We start from the raw sequence: 23,881 nt of genomic DNA, 5'->3' as shown, positions 1-23,881 counted from the left end.
TAATTGTACATTAAGAAAGCATCCCAACCTAGTCTAGTCCAAACCCATAAGTCTGATACTAACCCCTATGTCCGATACCAATCTATAAAATCCTCTTCTGACTCACAAAACACATTTAATGATGCCACATTCACAATGATCACAGGCCAGTGGGATGGAAGTCTTCTGGTCCAGTGGTGGTGTAAGCATCTCAGTGCTGGCAGGGGTCTGTGCACGGCTTCTCCAGCACCCAGTACTACATCAGTGTAGGTCTATGTGGCATCTCCAGCTCACGGCATTAGCAAAGTTCCATGTGTCTTGTCAGGGGCAATGTCTCACAGGGAGTGAGGAGAGAGAGTGTGTGTCTCCTGCCCCCAGGGAGGAAAACTCAGGCCTCATTGGCTATGATCTGATTGACAGAACAGACTCTATCCCTTCACTCTTAATCCTCTCAGGTCCCAAATTGACACCAGATTATGTAACTACCACAGGGAGAGACTAAGATAGGAGCTTCAGGAAGACAGTGAATTTTATAGAGAAATTTTCAGTGAGAAGCAGCCCATTACTATACACTGAGTCACAGACAACAACAACAAGCACAATCCACTACCGTGGAGTCAATGTCACCTCCTAGTGACCCTGTAGGACAGGGAGAACTGCCGGAAAACTCAGTGTTCAGGACTGCAATGGTTTATGGGAGTAGAAAGCCCGGTTTTTCTCCCTTCCTGCAGCTTGTGGTTTCAAACTCTGGCCCCTGCGGAAGTCATAACCACTACACCACCCCTCTCCTATATTGAGTCTAAGCCATCCTAAAAATATAGAAGAAAAACATGTTTTAAAATAAAATGTCTTAGAATCAAAGAATATACTTAACTAAATTTTTACGCTTTTATTCCCTTTGCTCCTCAAAGGCTTGAATTCTAAGGTGAATTTTTGAGAGTGTTAATATAGGGGGTGAAATGTTATGAGAGTTGGAACTTGAAGAGACTGTCTCATTTTTGTGAATCTCACAAGTTTTCCCTCTTTGCCAGGGGACAGTCTTAAAACTTTCTAAGTCTGTTTCAGGAGGAAAGATTTCCGGTTTCCTTCTCTGGCAGGTTTCGATCTCTTATAGGCTCTGGCTTTCTCCAATTTTACAATATAGACAGTTGGTATTTAAGAAGCTAGTGCGCTTCATCGCATTCCTGATTTACGTTGTGTTGCTATTATAGATATTGAAACTCCCGGAATAACAATTAACCTAAGTACTTGCCAGAGAAAGTGGGCAGTTTGAGAAGCTCAATATCGCCTCATCTGGCCTGGATGTGATGCCGATCAAAGTCCCCATGTTTCACCAGCTCATCCACTGACATGTGGGGGAGGCTCCTGAATGCCAGTGCAGCCTGGCCTTCCCTGCCTGCTTTCCCAAGAACCATGGAACTCAAAGATTTCACAGGTATTTTTATTATACTTCAAAGCATTCCCATATCAGATTGACATTTGGCTTAGAATCACAAGATGTGAGAATTGGAAGGAATTTAAGGGATCATCTAGTCTAAGCAGATAAGAAATTGAGGCGCAGAGAGGTGAAGTGAATCGTCCAGGGTCACACAGCTTGTTATTGGCACAGCAGGCATTAAGACCTGTCTTCTCCCACCTCTTGATCCAGGTCTCTTTCCATTACACCGCACAGTCTGCTGTTTTCTCTTATGGCCGGAGGAAGGCACTCCTCGCTCTTCTTTAGCATGTACAGCTTCAGACAGAAGGCACGCTAGGCTGTCTGCTCCCAAAATAATGCTCCATCCATCCCTGCCCATTATACCTGTTCTCAGTTCTAAATGAAGCAAAAATACCTCACCTGAACATTCTGCCTTTGTATTCATTATCTGCTCCATGCCTGTTAGTTCCTCTCTCTCTCTCTCTCTCTCTCTTTGGCGATGCTTTTACTGATTAGCTTGGTCTCTGCAATATAAAATGGTGAAATGCATTATCCTGGATAAATGTGATGTTATTAATGTGTTTTATTCTAGTTATGGATCATTATTTCCGATAGATGTAATTGTCCCAGCACTGAGACCTAGCAGGTGGTCTCACTAGAAGTTATAACAGTTTTCTTAATGGTCTGCTAAGAATGTCATTTGCAGGGCAGTAAGGGCAGAGAGAAATTGGTCCCAAAGCTAGGTTGCCTCTGCACTCTTTCCCAAGCTTGAGCAAGCAAAAGTAAATACAGATTTTCTTACCAACCAGCTGGGTATTTGTTTCCTGCCTATTCATTTTTCAGGAAAAATGATAAGGACCCAAGCATATTTATTTCCTATTTGGGACCTACCCCCCAATACTACTACTAATGGCCCTGCATTGTTTTGCTTTTCTAATTATTTGAGGAAACTGGCCTTATTGCTTCTTGAGAAGAGCTAACACCCATTCAGATAATGAAACATTATGAAAGCCAGTTGGTCAGGAAAACACAGACGTCTTTGGGTGGCAGGAATCGAGACATGTTCCATAATAACAGTATGATGCGAGGAATAGATATCATACATTCTTACATATCATACAAATGTTAACATCCTAAGTAACCAAGAGATAGTCACACCAGAAATGGCTTGCATGATTAGGAAGATAATGTGGTCCTTCCAATTTTATTATTGCACAATACATAACTGGTTTAATATCTGACCACAAACATCAGCACGCTGATTAAATAAATGACCTAAATTGATCGAGGTGTCTTCTGATGTTTAGTATTGCTAGCCAATAACCCGACTCCTGGTTTATAGGAGGCATGTGTGAGTGTGAGTTTGTGTGCATGCATATGTGTGTGTGTGCCTCTGCTGTTTGCTCTGAGCCTTAGATACTTTCATTGATGCAGCTGCTCTAAAGTGTGAGGTTGCTAATTTACATACTGCGCTGATTTTTCATTGCTATTATTATATTCTAACAGATCTAAGATGATTTCTGCCCATCTCTCCTTCCCATTTTAAGTTTTCTGGAATCAAGCGTATCTTCTGATAGTGCCAGGGGACAGTTTTGCTATGGTTGACATTGCTTGTACATATTTGGACTCATCAAGTGCCTCAAAAACTGTAGCCCTGTAGCATTTAAATCAGCACACCCCTGGGGATGATTTGAACAAGGAAAATGAAATTGTTGCATGGAACCCTTACAAGTAAGCACTGATATGAAAGCCTGCAAACGGGTACACAAAGTTTAGGAAGAAATCCTGGAGCTAATACTGGAATGAGCTTTTCAGAAACACGTTCAGTACTTATGGGATTTGAAAGTGGTTCAGAAGAGTCAGTCAAGTCTAGAAACAACAACAACCAAAAAATTGTGAATAATTTAGTCATTGTATGTATTTTATTTTGTAATGTATGCACAAAAATGTTATCATTAAATGCGAAAAAGAGCCAAACCAAGACAAACAAAATAAAAATCCTCAACCCCATTGTGCTTCAGTCAATTCTGATGCATAGTGACCTTTAAGACAGGAGCAGGACTTCCCAGTGAGCTTTCCAGCAATATAACAACATTCCAGCAATATAATATTCATCACATTTTCCTCCTGAAATGAATGTGAACCACCAACCTTCTGTTAGCAGTTGAGATTTTAATGACTGTCCATCCAGGGCTCCTCTATTAAATAGCTGAAGACCTTAAAGTACATCTTTCATAAGATTTAGATCTACATGTGACCTCTTCTCTGGGGTACAGACAACAGAAAAGTGGGTGAAGGGAGACGTCGGACAGGGAAAGATATGACAAAATAATAATTTATAAATTATCAAGGGCTCATGAGGGAGGGGAGAGCAGGGAGGGAGGGGAAAAAAAGAGGAGCTGATGCCAGGGGCTAAAGTGGAGTGCAAGTGTTTTGAGAATGATGAGGGCAATGATTGTACAAATATGCTTTACACAATTGATGTATGTATGGATTGTGATAAGAGTTGTATGAGCACTTAATAAAATGATTTAAAAAATAAATAAATAAATTTCATTATCAGCAAAAAAAAAATCTTCATGTGTTAAAACATCAGTTTTTCCTTACAATGGCATTTTGGTCATCATATCTAAATAGATCCAGATACAAGAGACATTTAGTAACCAACCTGTCCCACCTTCCTATTTTATACTTGAATAATTAAAAAAAAACTTTCATAGAAGTTAAATGGATTTCCCATGATTACGTTGATCGCTGGCCTATAAGGTGCAAATTTACATTTAAACAAGTAGATTGTCAATAGGTCATCATTAATGACAATTATTAACTAAGTTTATTTAATTTTATTACCAACCTACCTTCTTTGATCATGCAATGAGATAACATTTTCTTTTAAGTCAATACCATGACTTTTATGAATATGAGTCTTGTATGAGCTAAGAAAGGGTATTTAAAATAATTTTCCATAAAGGGGGACCTTTAGCAAGCTTAGAAACATGGCTCTTTACAAAGGGATACTATTCAGCAATGAACATGGATGAAAATTGATTTATGCTACAAATCAGAAGAATGTTGAAAACATTATGATACGTGAAAGAAGCAAATGACAAGCATTCACACATTATTTTAATTTGCATGAAAGTCCAGAATGGTTAAAATTGTCACGATAGTAGAAAAATGAGTAGGTTTGGGATGAGATGGTCATGGATGGGCAATAGCGAGCAATAGTCAAAAATGACTGTATACCTTTTGGAGGCGAACTATCGATAAAAAGTTTTCTAAAATCGACTGTAAAAATTGCCCATATCAAGGAATACTCTAGAAACCATTGCATTGCACACTTTAAATGGATGAATTCTATGGTATATACGCCATATTTCAATGAAGCTATTTAAATACAAAAGAAGTGAAATGACATCATTTTAAACACGGTTTTCCTATCCATCATACTGAAAGTTCTTGGAGGATGGAAGCATTGTACTACATATAAAGGATTTCTAAAGCAACAGCCATAAATAATGTGCAGAGAAAAAAATAGCAGTCTTTTCTTCTCTATTTTGAATTCAAGTTCCTCTCCATACTCAAGTATCTTTGGCTCATTCCAGTCATTTTCTGGACCTTCTTGAGCCATTCATCCTATGTGCAATAATGTTGTCAGTCTTTCTTACCTAGCCACATTTTAAACCATTTTATGGAGCCATAATTGTCCTGTGATAAATTATATAAGTTTAAATGATTCGATTTTATAAGTTTTGACTGCTTACTCTCTTTCATTGTGTTTGATTATTTTGAAGCTCATGTACATTTTTGCATGTTATCATGTTTGCTTTAAAATTTTTATTGTTGAATAGAATTCAATCATATGGTAACCTGAAATTTGTTACTCTATTAAACTTTGAGGGACATTTGGATTATCTCCAGTGTTTGGCAATTGAAATTAAAGCTGTTATCAACACTTGTCTAGTCTTTCTGAGGAAAAGGGATTCTACTTCTCTTAAGTAATTATCTGAGAGTAGAATGATTTGCTTATTATCATATATATACATATTGGTATATGTTTAACTTTTTAAGAAACTGCAAACCTATTACTCAAAGTTGTGAAACTGTTTGACAATCTCATCTGCAATTTATGAGAGGGAGGTCTAGTGTTTCCACATCTAGACCAACACTTGAAGTAATCAGTCTTTTTAGTATTTGACATTCTAATAGGTGTGTAGATAGATCTCATTGTGGATTTAATTTCTTTTTCAATAGTTATGCATGCTAAGCATAACAAAGACTTCGTTGATATTTTAATGCAATTATTTAAACACATTAAAGAAGAAAAATCTAAATTAATGCAAGTATCCACAGTACATATTACATTAAAATATTAAGGATAGTATCAGAATTATTGATCTCTTTCCTTTTGTCTCAGATTCTAATAAGGGTTGAGGTAACACTGATGTTAATGTACTTTTTTATGCAATTATTTTTCCAGCTTCATATCCTCTTTGTGAAGTATCAATTCAGATTATTTTCTTACTTTTTCTAACTGCGTTATTTGCTTTCTTAGTATTCAGTTTTCAGAACTCAAGTTCTTCCCCAGATTTGTGATAAACAAATGTTTTCTTCAAGTCTATGGTTTATATTTTTTTCACTTAATTGTGTGTTCAAAAGAGAGTTCATTTTAATGAATTCAAATGATCAGTTTTAATAGTTATTAAATTTACGTATTGTGCTTTGGGTATAGCAAAAAAAAAAAAGAAAGACCCAAAATAATAAAAATTTTAAAAGGTTTCCTTAAGTAACGGTCTCAAATATTTTCTACTATCTTTTCTTCTAGCAGTTTCAGAATTTACATATGGTTCTATTATTCATTTGAGTTTATTTTTGATACAGTGCAAGATAGGTATAGAGTTAAAATAATGGGTTAATCATATTTAGTTGTTTCAACCCTTTTATTTTTTTAAAGACTACCTAATCTTTACTGAACCGCCTTTGCAACTTTGTGGCCCTTTAAATAATTGTGTTTTTAATCATTTTATTGGAAGCTCCTACAGATGTCATAACATCCCATAATTCAATTACATCAATCAGTATTGTACAATTGCTACCACAGTCAGTCAGTTTCAAAGTTCTTCTTGGACTCCTTGATATCCGCTCTCCTTTATCCCCTCCCTCCAGGAACCCTTATTTTTATTTTATGGTTATTTTTGCCACATCTTACATCCTCTGATATATCCATTTGTGTACAATTCTGTTGTTTCTCACTTTGCATGGGGTTATACAGATATCAGTGCTATCTGCAGCTCCCCTTTCCCCGCTTCTCTCTCCCCCACGCTTCCCATTCCCTCAGGGAATCATTACTCCCATTACTGTTTCTGAAGGGTTATCTTGGGTTTCATGTATTGAGCGATCTTAATTACACAAATGAACTTAAGCAAGTCTAACAGGATTAATGGGGTAAAACAAATAAAATCAGTATCAGTAAGGGGAGGAAATATTTCAATCAATAAAAATGGATTTAAAAACCCTTGTATATACACACAATGGAATACTATGCCTCCGTAAAGTATAGTGATGAAAAGATGAAGCACCTCATCTCCTGGAAAGAGTTGGAGGATGTTATGTTGAGTGAAGTTAGCCAAGCACTAAAGGTCAAGTAAAACATGAGTTCACTGAGGTAAGTTCAAATAGCAGACCAGGCATAAGGGAAAATGCACACAAAAAATAATTCCCCGGCTGAGGACCAGATACGCTTGCATGAGCCAAACCAATGACGATGAATTCATTCATCATTAAAAACAGATGCAGATAGCACCTGTGCTGAAAGGCATCCCCCACCCTCACCCCCCGCCGCCTCCTCTTATGTCTTAAGGACCACAGAAGGGTGGGGGGAAAGACATGGCAATGAGGGTTCAAGGCACCAACTCACCCAGTAGGAGGGATTCTTTATATCTGCACCAGGAAGGAAGAGCATGTAGACCTCATTCCCGTGTGCCACTCCTTGCAGGCGATGTTCCTCTCTGAGCAGTTCATTCCCAGAGAGGACGACAGGGCTGACCTCAGCCTGAGACATGGTGTCCTCTCTCTAGATGGCAGTGCTACAGATGACAGCCCTGAAGATATAGCTCTGGGAGAGTAGCTGGTCTGAACCACACACATGAAGACAAACCAAAGTTATGCAACGGACAAGTGATAGGAGCGTATGGCGTGAAGTCCACAAGGAATCCTGATTGTAGACTTTGGCTGGCGTGGGGGTGGGGCAGCACTTGGCACCCCCTCTGAACTAGTTGGGGGCAATATACAAGTGGACTTTGGGTCTCTACTTTAATTGTTTAAATAATTTAAGTCTTTCCTTTTATGAATATTTTAGATCCCTGATCATGGTGGGTGGACTTCAGATTCAGTTTGCAAATTTCCACCAAAGATAAAGTCTGCTCAGTTTTGACTGAAATTTTATTGACTCTATAAAACAGTTGGAGGATTTGATTTCTTATTATTATGACTAGTCTGATCCAGGAATAAAATTTAATTTCTTCATTCATACAGATATTCTTATTTTTCTCCACCATATTTTATAGTTTTGAAAGTAAGATCTTGTATATACTTTATGTATATACAATGTATCCCTAAGAATGGAGGGGGAAAATGAGGACCTAATGTCAGGGGTTTAAGTGGAGAGAAAATGTTTTGAGAATGATGTACAAATGCGCTTTACACAATTGATGTGTGTATGGATTGGGATAACAGTTGTATGAGCCCCTAATAAAATGTTTTTTTTTTTTAAAGTGTGGATTTTAAAATGTTTCATCTTTCTCTATTTCTGTAAGAATTTATACAGATTTAGTATTTTTATTTTATAAATATTTGCTGTAATTCATCAGAGAAGTCATCTACATTTAGAGTTTTTGATGGGATTTTAAACACAATGCTAATTTACTATGGTTGATCTATTTTTTATTGTTTATCTCTCTTTTACTGAATTTAGTTTGTGTCTATGATGTCATTTATACATTTCTTCTAAGTTGTCAAAATTATTGGGTCAAAATTATTAATAATAATGTCTATTATTGTTTTAATATCTTTAGAACTTGGGTTATAAGAAGTAAAGTGGAGGCCATGTACAAATCCTCCAGTTACATAAGTGGGAAGGAGGAGGACCCCATCACCAGTTGCCCCTGTTTCCTATAAGGATGAGGACTCATTGGTTTCTACTTTCCAACCTTCTTATCACTCTGACATCAACGTTATCTCTCACAGCATGCTCTGCTTCTCAGTTAGGTTTGGTCATTGACTGTGATGCCTACATGGAATTCATAGATCCTTATGAATTACAGGGTCTCTTATCATCATTACCAAGTCACAATTGAAGAACAGAAATGCTCAGGATATAGTTCTGGTACAGATGGCCTTTTCTTAGTCATGACTACAGGCAGGTCTCTTTCTGGTCCTTGGCCTCTCAGCTACCCTGCTTGTTGGCCTCTCAGCTACGTGGTCTCTTAGCTTTGTCCTGCTTGGACAGCGTTATAAAGCTCCTTTAGCGCTTCTGATAAATGCCAAAAGGGCATTTTACTCCACCTTAAGCCCCAGCTCAAGAAGGCTCAGCCCCTAGCTCTGTGGGCTCAGCAAACCTACCTCTATCAATTAAGTTCCTGGAGGAACCCTAGCCCACAAGCAATCTGCTTGCCCAAAGGCTCTTGCCTTTCTTGCTCAGTGGGAGGAAGTTATCACCCTGTCCATAGCTCTGCCACCACTGCTACTACTACTCCAGTGTTTCTCTGGTGTAACAATGGGATTGTAAAAACTGGCAAGTCCAAAATCCACAGGTCATTCATAGAGACATCTTCAAAAATATAGCCACAATAAGTCCCTTCCAGACTTCTTTATGCTTCCCAGAATAAATCAACACCCAAAAGGAACACAATCTGAGTCTGTTGAGCATACCCCAACTGCTGTGTTGATGTTGCATAAGTAGAAAAGGATTCGAGATAGAAACAACACCTGCGTGAATGATACACCAAGAAAAACAGCCTCACAATTTGAAATCTTTAAAAATAGCAAGTATCTTTATAATATACTACATATTTATGTATATATATTTACATATATCATTACAATGCAAATCTATTTATGATAATACATACTTTTAACCATTTAGTATTCTAATATTTATACATTAAAATAGTGGTCACATAAAACATTTGTCCTTCTGTGGCTGACTAATTTTACTCATCATATTGTCCTCCGGGTTCATCTTTGTGATAAGTTGTTTTACAGAATCAATACGTTGCTGTCCTGCTGTACACTCACGTGTAGCAAAGTTTATCCATTCTTTCACTGATAAACATTTAGCTTGCTTCCATCTTTTTGCAATTGTGGATAATGTTATGTTCAGGATTGTGCACACATCTATTCTTGTTGTGGCTCTGAACTCTGTAGGATAGTTAACAAACAGAAGACTACTGGGTTGTATGATATTTCTGTTTATAACTTTTTGAGGAAGACCCACACTGATTCCCTCAGAGGGAACAGAATTATTACAGCTAAGCCAGCAATGTGTGGCAGTTCTGATTTTTCTTCACCCACGTTATCATTTGTTATTTTGTGTGAGCTGAAATTTTCTATTATGACTAACCACCACTTGTCTGTCCGTTTGTCCTACTGTGGTGGCTTGTGTGCTGCTGTGAGGCTGGAAGCCATGCCACTGGTATTTTAAGTACCAGCAGGGACTCTCAGAGTAGACAGGTTTCAGCAGAACTTCCAGACTGAGAACAGACTACGAAGAAGGAAAAGGCTGTCCGCTTTGGTGGAAGTAACCACTGAACACCTGATAGAAAGCACACAAACATTGTCAGATCCAGAAAACCTCATTAACAGAAGTAGGCCATGGTCAGAGAGAGCGCCAGAGGGGAGCACCTCAGGGTGGAAGACACTCACAGCTGAGGAAGATCGCCTTCTCAAAGTAGAATCAACTGTAATGATGGGATGGAGAAAAGCCTGTGAAATTAAAGTTTTAGGGACTTTCATTTGCTGTTGGGCTACAACTCCTCATGAGAAGAAATAGCTGCAAACATCAACGAGTAATTGGAACTTGGAATGTATGAAGTGTAAATGCAGGGAAATGGAAAATTTCAAAAATGAAGTGGAATGCATAAAACGTGATATTTTATGTGTTCCTGATCTGAAATGAATTGGTATTGGCCATTTTGAATCAGAAAATCATGTTTTACTGTCACAAATGTGCCTCTATCTCTGAGTCTCTTTTCTCTTTAAGTAAGGACATTACTAATATTAGTGTACAGTCCACCTTGTTCCAATAGAACCTCAGATGAACTACTATTTTCAAATAGTGTGTGTGTTAGTCTGGGTTGACTAGAGAAACAAATTCATAGACACTCATATATGATAATAAAGAGCTTTATATCAAAGAGAAATTGTATATTAAGAAAACACCGCAGCCCAGTTCAAATCAAGTCCATAAGTCCAATATTAGCCCATATGTCCAATTCCAGTCTATAAATTCTTCTTCAGACACACACAACATGCAATGATGCTGAATACAGGAAGATCACAGGCCAGTGGGTGGAAAGTCGTGTGTATCCAGTGGTGGTGGAAGTATCTCAGCACTGGTTTGGGTCTCTACCTGGCTCCACCAGCTCCAGAGGTCTGGCTCCAGCAGCATAGTTCCATGTATCTAGTTAGCAGGAAGATAAAGCAGAGAGTCAGTCTGACCGCCAGGGAGCTATTTCTCTCCTTGGCACCTCCAAATGAGGTCATCAAGCTGTGACCTGATTGACAGGCTAAGCTCGCCCTCTTCACTCTTGATATCCTCAAGTCGACACAAGTTATTATGTAACTACCACAGTGTCACATTCACAGACAACAGATTTTTGTGTGTGTGGTGAACATAAATCAATCCATACCATGGGAATTGAAGTTAAAAGAGATTAATGAAACATTTTTTTTTGCTTATACATGTTATGGTATAACATATTTGCACTCAGGTAGGTCTGACTATAAAATTTGTGTTTTAAATATTATATTACCTTTTTAAAACAATCAGAAATGCTTAATAATAAAGTGGTTGAATATATATATTTTTTACTTAAATGATAACAGAAATAAGTCCATGTTACTTCAGTATGATGAGGGTGTTTTTCCAGGTGATTTTATGATCCTTACAAATTCTAGGCAATTTGTAAATCTCAGGCTCTCTAATTCTTTGATTATGGTATTATCTAGCTGAAAAGAAGTATCACAAAATTTTCTGGTTTTAAAATATATTTCTTTCCATATGAATATTAAAAATATACCAAAAACCTAACACAGTACTGTCTGCATACACTGAATCATAGCAGCCCCTTCTTTTTTTAAGGAGTTCCTGCACGAAGGAAGCACGATGTTAAGCACTTGACCTTTAGCCAAAATGCTAGCTGTTGGGAACCACCCTCTCAGAGATGTCGCAGAACAAAGACCTGACTGCTTCTACAGAGCAGTGTTCAAAGCCCACTGCCGCAGCTGTGCTATGCCCCACAGTCGAGGGATGCTCACAATGGGAAACCACTCGATGCCAACTGATTTTCTTACTTGGTCGGGTTTCTTTCTCAAGAACACTGCTTCCTGTATGGTTAATAAACTTTTCTGTTGTTCCTCTAAAGCACTTTGCTTCCCATCATCAGCTGACTCTTTGGTTTCTCAAACATCCACCTGGAAAAACAAAAACAAAACCTGAGGAAAGACCCTGGACGATTTTAGAGATTCTGTTCTGATTCCCGCGCTGAGAAGATTGCCGAGAGGAACCGGAAGTTGCCCAGTGGCAGGGCATCTGTTCTATGAAACATAGTTATTAAGTTTCTGTCTTGCAGGGGAAAGACTCTTAGCTCAAAAAACCTCAGGCCCGAGGGAGTTAGTAAGATCTTTCATACAAGCTACGGAAACATAATTATCACTCTTCCAAGGTGAGACTGAATTTATTTCTATGTCTTTGCCAGACCAGGGAGTAAAGACACTGAAATAATAGGGACACAGATTAACCTCAACAACATGAATGGAAAAACAGCAGTAACAGGGTGTAGGAGCTACGCTAAATTGAACTAAACTCCCTTCTCAATGTTCGGTAGAACTTTGCTTAACGTTTTTTTCCCAATTTTCAATAGCCAACTTTGAAGCTTCTGTGCACTTTGGAAGAACTTTAAACAAAGTGAGATGAATTTTAGGGCATCGTGGAGCTGTCAGAACCAGGAAGTGTTAAAATCACAGGAAAAATAGGATCAGCCTCTAATATGCTACAGTCTCATTTCTTCACTTTCTATCACTTTGAAGTATTTAATGTTCAATGTCCTTTCTTTCCTACGAGTTGACATTTTGCTCTTCTCTTTTCCCCACTGCCTGTTTAGCTGTTTCCCCCTTATTTCTAGTTTATCCACGCAACACTGGAACAAGCCATGGATGGTCCTCCGCCATTTTTATCTCCGTGAACAGAATAAAAGTCTGTATCTGCTCCTTCAAGCGCTACGGGCTTACAGCTTAAAATCTGGAAGATCACCTTTCATCAATTCTTTTTTTCTAAAAGTAACTCCAAACAAATATCAAGTCCAAATTTTTAAAAGTAACTCCAAACAAATATCAGGTCTAAATTTTAATCTACCATGTAGATTACAAGACAATTAAATATGCTTTTAGAAATCTTTTCTTCAATAGAGTTCCAAAAATATTTCATTCATTCTTTTTAAAAAAGTTCTTTATTGTGAAGGGTGTGTGAGATAACATAAGATTTATATAACCTTTGTCTACAATGATATCTATCCTCAATTTCTATCAATTCTTCACCTCATCGGTATCTTTTGAAAATGTGCTTGTACATTGTACCCTTAGATCCCCTGAAAATACAATGACTACAATCATATTAATGAATCAAGGATATGATATTTTACCATTTCAACCACATACCTAGGACTGACATTTCAAACGGCTGAAATTCAGATCCAAATTAACAGAGTTCTACAGCAAGACGAACACATTTATAACCACAGGTTATGTTCTGTGTTGTTTAATAATGCTCACCTAATTCATTTCTGGTCACGGTCAGATTTTCTGTGTAGGAGCCATCTCAATGGCAGTGTGTCAGATACAGATTAGATATAGATATAGATGATATAGATAGATGATGATATAGATAGATAGATATGATATAGATAGAGATATAGACAAAGACAAACATATATGTATATATATATATATATATATATACACACATATATGGACAAAAGAACAAATAATATATGTATATGTGTGTATACACACACACACACACACACAAAGGGAATTAGGTGGCACAATGAGTAAGGTATTAGTCACTAACCTGAAGGTTGGTAGTTCTAACCCAGGTAGACATTAAGTGGAAGAAAGCCCTGGTTTTCTGATTCTGTGAGGATAACAACCGGTGGAGCAGGCCCTACAGAACAACCCTACTCTAAAAGCCACGGTGGGCTTGATGGCACCCGCGAGCAACAACAGTGACAACCCCTTCACGAAGCCCTGCAGTGACTGCTGTGTCACTCCACCACTGGGACATTCAGCACAGCCCGAATTTCATCTGTTTCCTCAACCCTCCTGGACGCAGGTCCTTAGTGTGTTCCACATGTCCTCCTCTGGCACCTGAAGTTATGACTCTTTCCCTGGACACACCCCTGGTCATAATTCTATGTACTACCCAGACATGCATTACGAAGTAGGAGCATGTGACTACCTACACAACAGCATGTTGACGTCCCAGACTGACCAGATGTGTCTACAACATTGATGTCCTGAGGATTTAAACAAACAAACCAACAAACAAACAAATAAATCTGTGGTATGTTAAAGAAAACTCGTACAACAGAGAATAATCAAATGTGCATCAGAAACTCCTCTAAAGGCTATACAGGCAATAAGAAACGAAGCCCTGGCTGATTCTTGAGACTCGCATGCAGTAATGAGAGCTCGCTCACAAAAGGATCTCAAGGAGAAGCCAGGCTAAACTGGGAAACACCCTAGGAGTCCTCATGCATTTATGACACAGATCTTAGCAGCTCAGATTGGACCTGGAATTAAGGAGCTTCTGATAAATCACTTTGAAATAGTCATTTATACGTGGAAATAAAACTTGGACTGAGAAACACAAGAAGTTGGCAGAGTCTCTTCTGAGTCTGATTAGTAGAGCTTGGATTTCCCGGGGTAGAATTTTTCTGTTTAGTTCCTGAGGGGTGACCATGCTACAGCCTAGGTTTTCAAATTATGCACTGTATTTTTTAAAATGTGATTGGCTACATAGTATTTTCTTTCAGTGATTGTGCTAGCCTGGCAGCACTAAACCTAAGGGGAGATCCACAACGCCAATGGAAAGAAAAGGACACTGACCTGTCTAGTAACCCTGATATGTCAATACTGTGCCTAACTCCCATATTATCACAGTCACCACATAAACCCTAGAAATAAAACTCTCACTGAATGAGGGTCAGAAGTGTGCATGTTTCCAGGGGGGTTATGCACTACAACGTGGAGGTGAGATTCTGATGACATCTCAATCCATCAGAGTTTTATATACGATTATCTTATCCAATGATGATACTATCTGAATGAGTGCAGGGGTCCAAGCTTCTTTATACTTTTATTTTATTTTTAACCTATAGACTCAGCCAAGGAAACTTGGTGCTATAGGGGGCAATGGTGACACATGAACTGCTAACAGCGAGATAGACAATTCCAATCTATTAGTCACTCCTCTAGAGAAAGATGGTTTTTTTCTGCTCTGGTTAAGTTTTTCATTCTCCAAAACCCAGAAGGACAATTCTCCCCTGTCTGATAGAAGCAATATGCGTGGGAATTGGTGCAGTGGCCAAGAGTGAGGGAGATAGACGTAAGCAGTACCTAGAATACTCCACTCTAACTTGGTCATTAAAACTTTGCAAGCTTGATGATTAGCACACACCGATTTATTTCTCTATAACGAACTTTGAATTAAAAAGTGAGACTCTGAAAGCATGCAGAAAGTAGCATTCTAATTTGCTTTTTAAAAAGAAGATAGAGATCACAGCAGAACAATGAGGTCAGTGTTTTTTAACATCATGGTTTTAATATGCTTTTTTCTTCTGAGTGACCGTATGGTAATTATTATCTTTCAGCTCTTCCTTCTAACCAACAGGGAGTCACTTGGGGTACACACTCTGAGCTCTGGAAGCTGGCAGGCAGTTCTCTGTGATTTTCTGCACTTCCGAGGGTGCCTAGGCCTGCTTCCCAGGCGGGAACAGCTCAGCATCAGTTCAGGGAGGTTTTCGCCTTGACTTTCTATAAAGCACCAGATGTGAGCTGCTTGAATGAAAGCGGGCTGGGAATGGAGAAAAGCAGAAATAATCATGTAGCCAAATCACATCCTTTTCTCAAATCTTTAGATATATTCTGTTTTATATGTCTGGCTTTGGTGCTTCTCTTTCCATTCAAATAATTAGAGGCTGTCTAACTGCTGAGGAGTTCTGGGCTTGGCTTCCTTTTTATTCTGCTAGCCTTGGAGAAAATAAAATCCTCTCTTTTGGCTCCTTAAACATTCTTCTTTTTAACTGAGTATTTGGCCAGTTTGAGAATAGAAGCAGCCCAGCACATCCCTATTTATGTCTCTGCCTGGGCATGCACTTTGCATCGCTCTCAGAGATGTGTGCAGCAAACGATGCAGGTGATTCTTCTCATTCCACAACGCCACTGGGTGAGCTATCACTTCCTTTTGGCGCAGAACAGTGGTACGCTAGCAGGAACTCGTGTGTTTTTCCTGGACACGAGAGAGTCTGAGGAGGGAAGGATAGTTATTTTGGGGCCAGTTCCTGTAAACTCATGGAAGCTTCTCTGAAACCTTTGCTTCTTCGGATAGGAACCTCAGGTGAGGTGGGGACAGGTCAATGAATACATGTGAATGTGGTTGTGCTTCCATTATACTGACATTTTATCTTCTTTCCTGATCTAATACAAATTCATTTTTAATGCATTCCTTTCAACCCTGATTCTGCAAGAAGTTTTTATTTTCATTTTCATTTATGTCCCTCATAAAGAAGGGGTCAATGGAAAGAAGAAATAAGATCAGCATTTTGATGTATCAAAATGTCTTTCAAGTCCCGGAAGCAGAAGAGAATCAGTAGTTCGCAGAAGCCCTGCCCCTGCTTTGTCAGTTTTCTGTCTGTGGTGGCTGCTTACTTCTGCAGTGCTGGAAAGTGTACCTCTAATATTTCAAATGCTCTTAGGGTCATTCTTGGAGGGCAGGTTTCCGCAGAACTTCCAGACTGAGACAAGCTTGGAAGACATTGTTAAGGATGATCTACTTTCAAATACCAGGAAGTGAAAACTTTATGAGATATAGCTTGATATTGTTACACCTAGTGCTGAAAGATAAACCCTTTAAGACGTCAGAATACACAATATCTGTAAGAATGAATTCACATCCTGCAGTGAAGTGCACCACCACTTCCTGTCAGTTTGTTCTACTGTGGCTGCGACGCTAGAATTTATGTCACCGCCGTTACAGGGTCACCCAAAGTGATCAGGTTTCAGCAGAGCTTCCAAAATAAGAACGGACTATGAAGAAGAAATAGGCTGTCTACTCCAGAGAAATTAGTCACTGAAAACCCTATAGATAGCATTGCCAGTTACTGAACACCTAATGATAAAAAGCAGACTATTGTCAGTCATAGTGCAAGAAGATGAGCTACCTCAGGTCAGTAGGCACGCATAAAAAGACTGAGAAAGAGCTTCCTTCTCAAAGAAAAATCGACCCTAATGATGTGGATGAACTAAAGCCTCGGGGAATAAAGCCTGTGAGACCATCCTTTTCTGATAGGGCATGAATCAAAATGAAAATAAATAGCTGCAAACCTCAATTAGTAATTAGAACTTGGCATGTACAAAGTATGAAGCTTGGAAAATTGTGAAGACATTAAAAATGAAATGGAAGGCATGAAGATCAATATTCTAGGCTCAGTGAAAAGAAATGGACTGGTAGTGGCCATTTTGAATCAGATAACATATTGTGAGCTGTGCTAGGAATGACACAATCAAGGGGTATGGCAGGGAATTCATGATCAAAACGGACATTTCAAGATTGAACTGACATAAAATACTGTCTGTCATAAGATGATATCGGTCCTCCTTCATGGAAATCTAATGAATACAATTATTGTTCAAATGTATGCACCAACCACAAAATCCAGTGATGAAAAATTGCAGCAGTCAACCGTGGAAATTCATCAAACTTATGATCAAGAGGTATTGATAATTATTGGCAATTGGAATGCAAAAGTTAGATATAGTGAGGAAGGAACAGTAGATGGAAAATGTGGCCTTGGTGATAGAAATTAAGCTGGAGATGGCATGATAGAATTTTGAAAAACCTTTTTGCAACAACACAAACCACAACTATACAGGTCTTTCTCCAGATGCAATACACAGAAATTGTGGTAATTATATAATCATTTGTCAATTTGAGGATTAAGAGTGTATAGGGTGGAATCTAGCTTAGTTTGTCAATCAAATCATAGCCAATGAGGCCTCTGTGTTGGCATGGCCTTTTCCTGAGCATTTTGGGAAATTTGGTACTGCCTCCTTGGAGGCCTGAGACACTTCTCTCTCTGCCACTCCCTGGGAGACATTGCAGCTGACAAGACAATGGATCTTTGCTAGTGCCCTAAGCTGGAGAAACCACATGGACCTAGCCTGATGCATCTAGAACCCTGGACCTGGAGAAACCATGCAGAGACCCTTGTCAGCACTGAGATGCTCACAATGCCACTGGATCCAAAGACTTTCTACACACTGGCCTGTGATCTTCTACATTCGGCATCATTGCATGTGCTTCACGAGTCTTTATAAGAGGACCTTACAAGAAGAATCCATAAGAGGACTTTATAGATTGCTGTCAGACATATGGGCTAATATCAAATTTATGGACTTGATCTGGGCTGGGCTGGGATGTTTTCTCAATGTTCAATTCCTCTTGTATATAAATCTCTTTCTTATACACACATGTGAGTCCATGGATTTGTTTCTCTAGACAACCCAGACTAACACAGAAATTAAGTTGGCTGCATCTTTGAGAGGAGACATTGGAACAACTCAACATCAGCAGTTAAAACAAGGTCAGGGCTGGCCATGTAAAAGGTCATCATATGCCCATTTGTAAGTTCAGGATGAATAAAATGAAAACAATTCCAAATTATGAGCCAAAATATGACTGTGTATATATCCACTTAAACTTTTAAAAATCTCAAGAAAGGTTTTATGTATTGAACACGGAGAGGATGCCATGAGCTGCAGCATGACATTAAGAACATCATTCATGAAGAAAGCAAGAGGTCCTTAAAAAGCAGGAGAGAAAGAAAAGATTAAAGTGGATGTCATAAAATACGGTAATCTGAAACTTAGTCATAGAATAGCTAAAGAAAATGGAAGAAATAATGAAGTAAAACAATTGAATAGAACATTTCAAAGGCCAGCAGAAAAGATAAAGTGAAACATTATAATAAAAATGTTCAAAGACTTCGAGTTAGAAAACCAAAAGGAAGAACACACTCACGATTTCCTAAACTGAAAGAACTAAAGGGGAAAAAATCAAGCAATTGAAATATTGAAGATTCTATGCACAAAATATTGAATGATGCAGAAAGCATCCAAAGAATATGAAAAGAATACACAGAGTCACTGAATCAAACAGGCCAGTGGACATTCAGCCATTTCAAGAAGTGGCATAAGAGCAAGAATCAATGATGCTGAAGGAGAAGAAGTTCAAGCTGCACTGAAAGCACTAGCCAAAAACAAGGCCCCAGGCATTGATGGAAATCAATTGAAATATTTTAACCTGTTGATGGAGCTGTGGGAAGCACTAATTTGTCCATATCAAGAAAACTGGAAGACAGCTACTTTGTCAACTGACTGGAAGAGAGCCATTTTTGTACCTATTTCGAAGGAAGATGACCCAACAAAATGCTCAAACTATAGAGCAATATCACTGATGTCACATGCAAGTAGACTCTTGCTGAAGCTCAATGTGAGTTGCAGTAGTTCATTGACAGGGTGCTAGCAAAGGTTCAGGCTTGATTCAGAAGAGGACTTGAAGCAAGAGATACCATTGATGATATCAGATGGATCCTGACTGAAAGCAGAGAATACCAGAAAGATGATTTACTTGTATTTTATTGACTATGCCAAGGCAGCCAACTGAGGGGATTATAGTACACTATGGATAGTCTTGAGAAGAATGGACATTTTATAAACTTAATTATGTTCACAAGGAACTGGTAGTTGGATCAAGAGGTAGTTTAGCAAACAGAACAAAGGAATACTACATGATTTAAAATGCGGAAATGTGTGGGTCATTGTATCCCCTCACCATACATGTTCAATCTGCACGCAGAGCAATTCATTGGAGAAGCTGGATTATATGAGGAAGAATATGGCCTAAGGACCAGCGGAAGGCTTATTAACAACCTGCAATATGCAGATGACTCAACCTTGCTTACTGAAATTGAGGATGACTCGGAGCACTGACTCATGCAGATCAAGGATTTATGCCTACCGTGTGGATTGTAAATTAAGTCAAAGAAAATCAAAACCAACAGAATTGAACAAATCGGTAACCTCATGATAAACAGAGAAAAGATTGAAGTTGTCTAAGATTTTGTCATGCTTGGATTCATAGTCATCGCTTATGGAAGTAGTAGTCAGGAAATCGATAGAACTATTGCATTAGGCAAATCTCTTCCACAAGGCCTTCTAAGAGTATTGGAAAGCACGGATGTTACTTTGAGGACAAAGGTTTGTCTGACCCAACCAATGGTAATTTACATTTCCTCATGTGCCTGTGATAATTAGACACTGAACACAGAAGATGAAGGAAAAAGCAATGCGTTTGATCTATGCTGTTGGTGAAAATATTGAGAATGTCATGGACTTCCATAAAGAACCGATGGATCTGTCTTGGACAACTAGTTGAATAACAAGAACGCTTCTTAGAGGCAAGGATGGCGATATTTCATCTCATCTAATTTGGACATATTATCAGGAGAGACCAGTCCCCAGAGAAGAACACCATGCTTGGTAAAGTGGGTTTGGTGGTGAGCAGCGAAAAAGAAGGCTTCAACGAGCTGGATTGACACTGGCTGCAATAATGGGCTCAAAGCTAAGAGCAACTGTGAGGAAGGCGCAGGTGGGCGGGGTCTCTGTTGTATACAAAGTTGCTATCAGCTGGCACTGATTCGATGGCACCTAACAGCAATCATAACAACAGTGACGTGAAATGACTGGCTATGACTCTTCTGGCCTTCACTCTCATTCTCTAGGTGGGAGCAGACAAATAAGGTATCAAAGACTCTACTTCAGGTTTGGTCAGTTTTACCATTCCACTGAATGTAGAAGTGAGTCATCTCAAGCAGGAACAGGTATCTCTTGACTATCACAAAAGAATAGCCACCAGAAGAGTAGATGAGAGCTTCATGGATGAAGTGGTGACAGCCCAATTTGAGGTGGCAGTGGCAGCAGAAGTACCAGGGCCTTGTCACAGACACCATGAGATGGATCACTGGACTTTCTAGCTCGCAGAATAAAGCTGAGTACCTTTGGACATGAGGTTGACTTGTGTGGGCCGTCCTTTGAATGCTTTTCGGTTCTTGAGGAGTTTTGTAACCCTTGCCTGAGCATGGATTGGTCCATGCTGTGGGACTGAGAGATTGGGAACCAGAGAGAGACATGACTGCAGCAATGGCTGAGAAGAATTGCTACCTCTTTTTATTTTTCTGTTTCTGACTTGTATGGACCTGTTGACTTCCCAAATGAACTCAGTATTTATGAGTAGTGCTAAAAGCTTTGCATGGCCATTGGAATGGATTATTTAACCTAACAAAGAAGTAGATTGCTGGGTGTCAGAATGAGATAAGGAAGGATAGAGGATAGAGGCATGTATGATCTCTTCCTCATCGGAATCATGCTTGAGCAGATGTGGGCTTGGATTCTCCTTTGCCCTTCCATAGTCAGAGGTAAGATGTGCTATTTCTTCTCATACCAATTGTGAAGATGCAGCAGAACCATTTTCTTCTGTTGTCCGCCAAGCTACCACAACTCAGAGTAACTCACTTGACAACAGCTAACTGTAACAACTTGATGAGTCTAAATTTTTTTCTAGTGGTGTTTATTCCAGGTGTCTATGTAACTGTAATGTGGTCTACTTCTTCAGTGATCTACAAAGATTTGTGACATTGAATAGCAATTATAATTACAAGATCACGTTGAATTTTGAATTTACTGTATGCCTTACAAAGCAACCTCTGGGCCATGTTGCTATTTATGCATGTACAGAGACAAATACATCAGTAAGAATGCATGTGAATGGAAGTGGATCCTGGGGAAAGGAGACACACCTATGTGAGCATCTGTTAAAATACTTTGTAACGAAAGCAATTTTCAAAGAAATTGGCTATGTTGACTAATCTAATCTCTCTCACTTGATGCCAAATCTTCATTTGTATAATTTACAATTAGGAAATTCATAATGCCTATTAGTTGGTATCATTGTGCATTCGAGGGTCAGAATTTAGGGTAATGATTTTATTCAAAGAGAGTCAATGGTGATGGTCAGGAAAGAACCTCTCCCATAGAGAATTGAGAGTGAGTTGGTAGGGTAGAACTCGGCTCTGATTTTAGAGAAAAAAAAGGAATAAAATGTTGTTTAGGCTTATTTTCCTCTTTGGCAAGAAAAAGAAGACAGAAAGAAAACAACTTATGGACCGGAGCAGAATCTTAATAAAAACCACAGTAACAATGAATTGGAAGCAGAGTTTAATTATTGTTTTTCTCAGCATGATTCACTCCTTGCCTTCTTTGTAAACTTCCTAACACTTAGTTTTGATTCTTCTTTTATCCTTCATCTGCTGCTGTTATTTACATACAGAAATTTGATGTGTTTACCATTTACCTTATTATTAAAATGGAACTGGATTTTAATTAAATATCAATTTAGGATCACAGCTTCAAGCTACTTGCCAGCTCTGATGGTAATCAATAGGAGAGGTTGAACAAAGAAGATAAATAGATTTCTCGAGTCGCCAGGCATTTTTCATTCCCCTCTCTCACTCCTCATTTTGCTGCTTTCTCGCTCCCGAGTAGACTAGCTCACTCGCACCCCTTCTCTATTTCTCCACCTGCTTAATTTTTCCTATAGTGAATATATTTAATTTCCTGTGTTGGTCTCCACTCATCCTATAGTGTGCATTCAGACACTGGAAACCGGAGATGTTGACAGCCACATCATCATGTTTGCGAATTCACAAATCGGCTTCAAGATGCCAGTTTCATTGGATTAGTCTTCTTTGAAATGATTTATATTATATACTTGTTTCCGAATTATAAAATGTGATGTGCTTGATTGTGTATTTATTTCACAACAATTAATTCACCCTGAGCTTTTATTTGAAAGAGAAAAACGTCCAATGCCTGCAAGGAGCAAACAGTGATAACTGTCCTAGAATATTATTCCTCATTATCCCCTTATTCTGGTAACTGTACACCATTCTGTTCCAAGTTTAGCATTTTAGTTGATTTAACTCTTGTGGAAATTAGAGCTCTTTGTTAGAATGCTTGCTTTGGAAAATCTAGGTTTGGTGCAGTTGAAAGGGCGAGGCTGAATTGGACACACTCTTCTTGGAATGAGGTGCTGCCCATGCACTGTACTTACCGCAGCCGTGGGCAAATAAGAGCATGATAGATTTATTCATTCTGTCCTCTGCTACTTCTTTTTCTTAGGCACGCATGTGTTTTTGTAAGATTGCCTGATTATTAAGGAATTAAAAAGAAATCAATGTCACATTTGGGGAGGAATAATCCACTGTTCCATCAAGCCAGGAATCTGACTTGATTTAAATCTGTGGATATATAAGTTTCAGAGAAGATATTGAAATACTGACCTGAGACAAAATGAATAATTAATGCTTCATTATCCATACCTCCCTTTCCACATCCACATCCACAAAGGCAAAATCTGTATGTGTATATTCCTAGCTGTCTTGGTAAGCTGGTTGTTGATGTTTGACATTTTATTTAATTAATTATATTTATTTTAAAAATCATTTTATTGGGGGCTCATACAACTCTTATCACAATCCATCGATCCATCCATTGTGTCTAGCACATTTGTATTTTTGTTGCCATCATCATTTTTAAAACATTTTCTTTCTACTTGAGCCCTTGCTATCAGCTTCTCATTATTCCCCACACTCCCTCCCTCATGAACCCTTGATAATTTATAAATTATTGTTATTTTTTTCATGTCTTACACTGACCAAAGTCTCCCTTCACCCACTTTTCTGTTGTCCATCCTCCTGGGAAGGGGTTATAGACAGATCATTGTGATAAGTTCCCCCTTTCTACTCCCACCTTCCCCTTCTCCTCCTGGTATGGTTACTCTCAGTATTGGTCCTGAGGGGTTTATCTTTTTTT

Source organism: Echinops telfairi, unplaced genomic scaffold (assembly GCF_000313985.2).
Source record: "Echinops telfairi isolate 266 unplaced genomic scaffold, ASM31398v2 ScPeMD7_11;HRSCAF=52, whole genome shotgun sequence".
NCBI lineage: Eukaryota > Metazoa > Chordata > Mammalia > Afrosoricida > Tenrecidae > Echinops > Echinops telfairi.
This window is presented reverse-complemented; position numbering follows the sequence as displayed.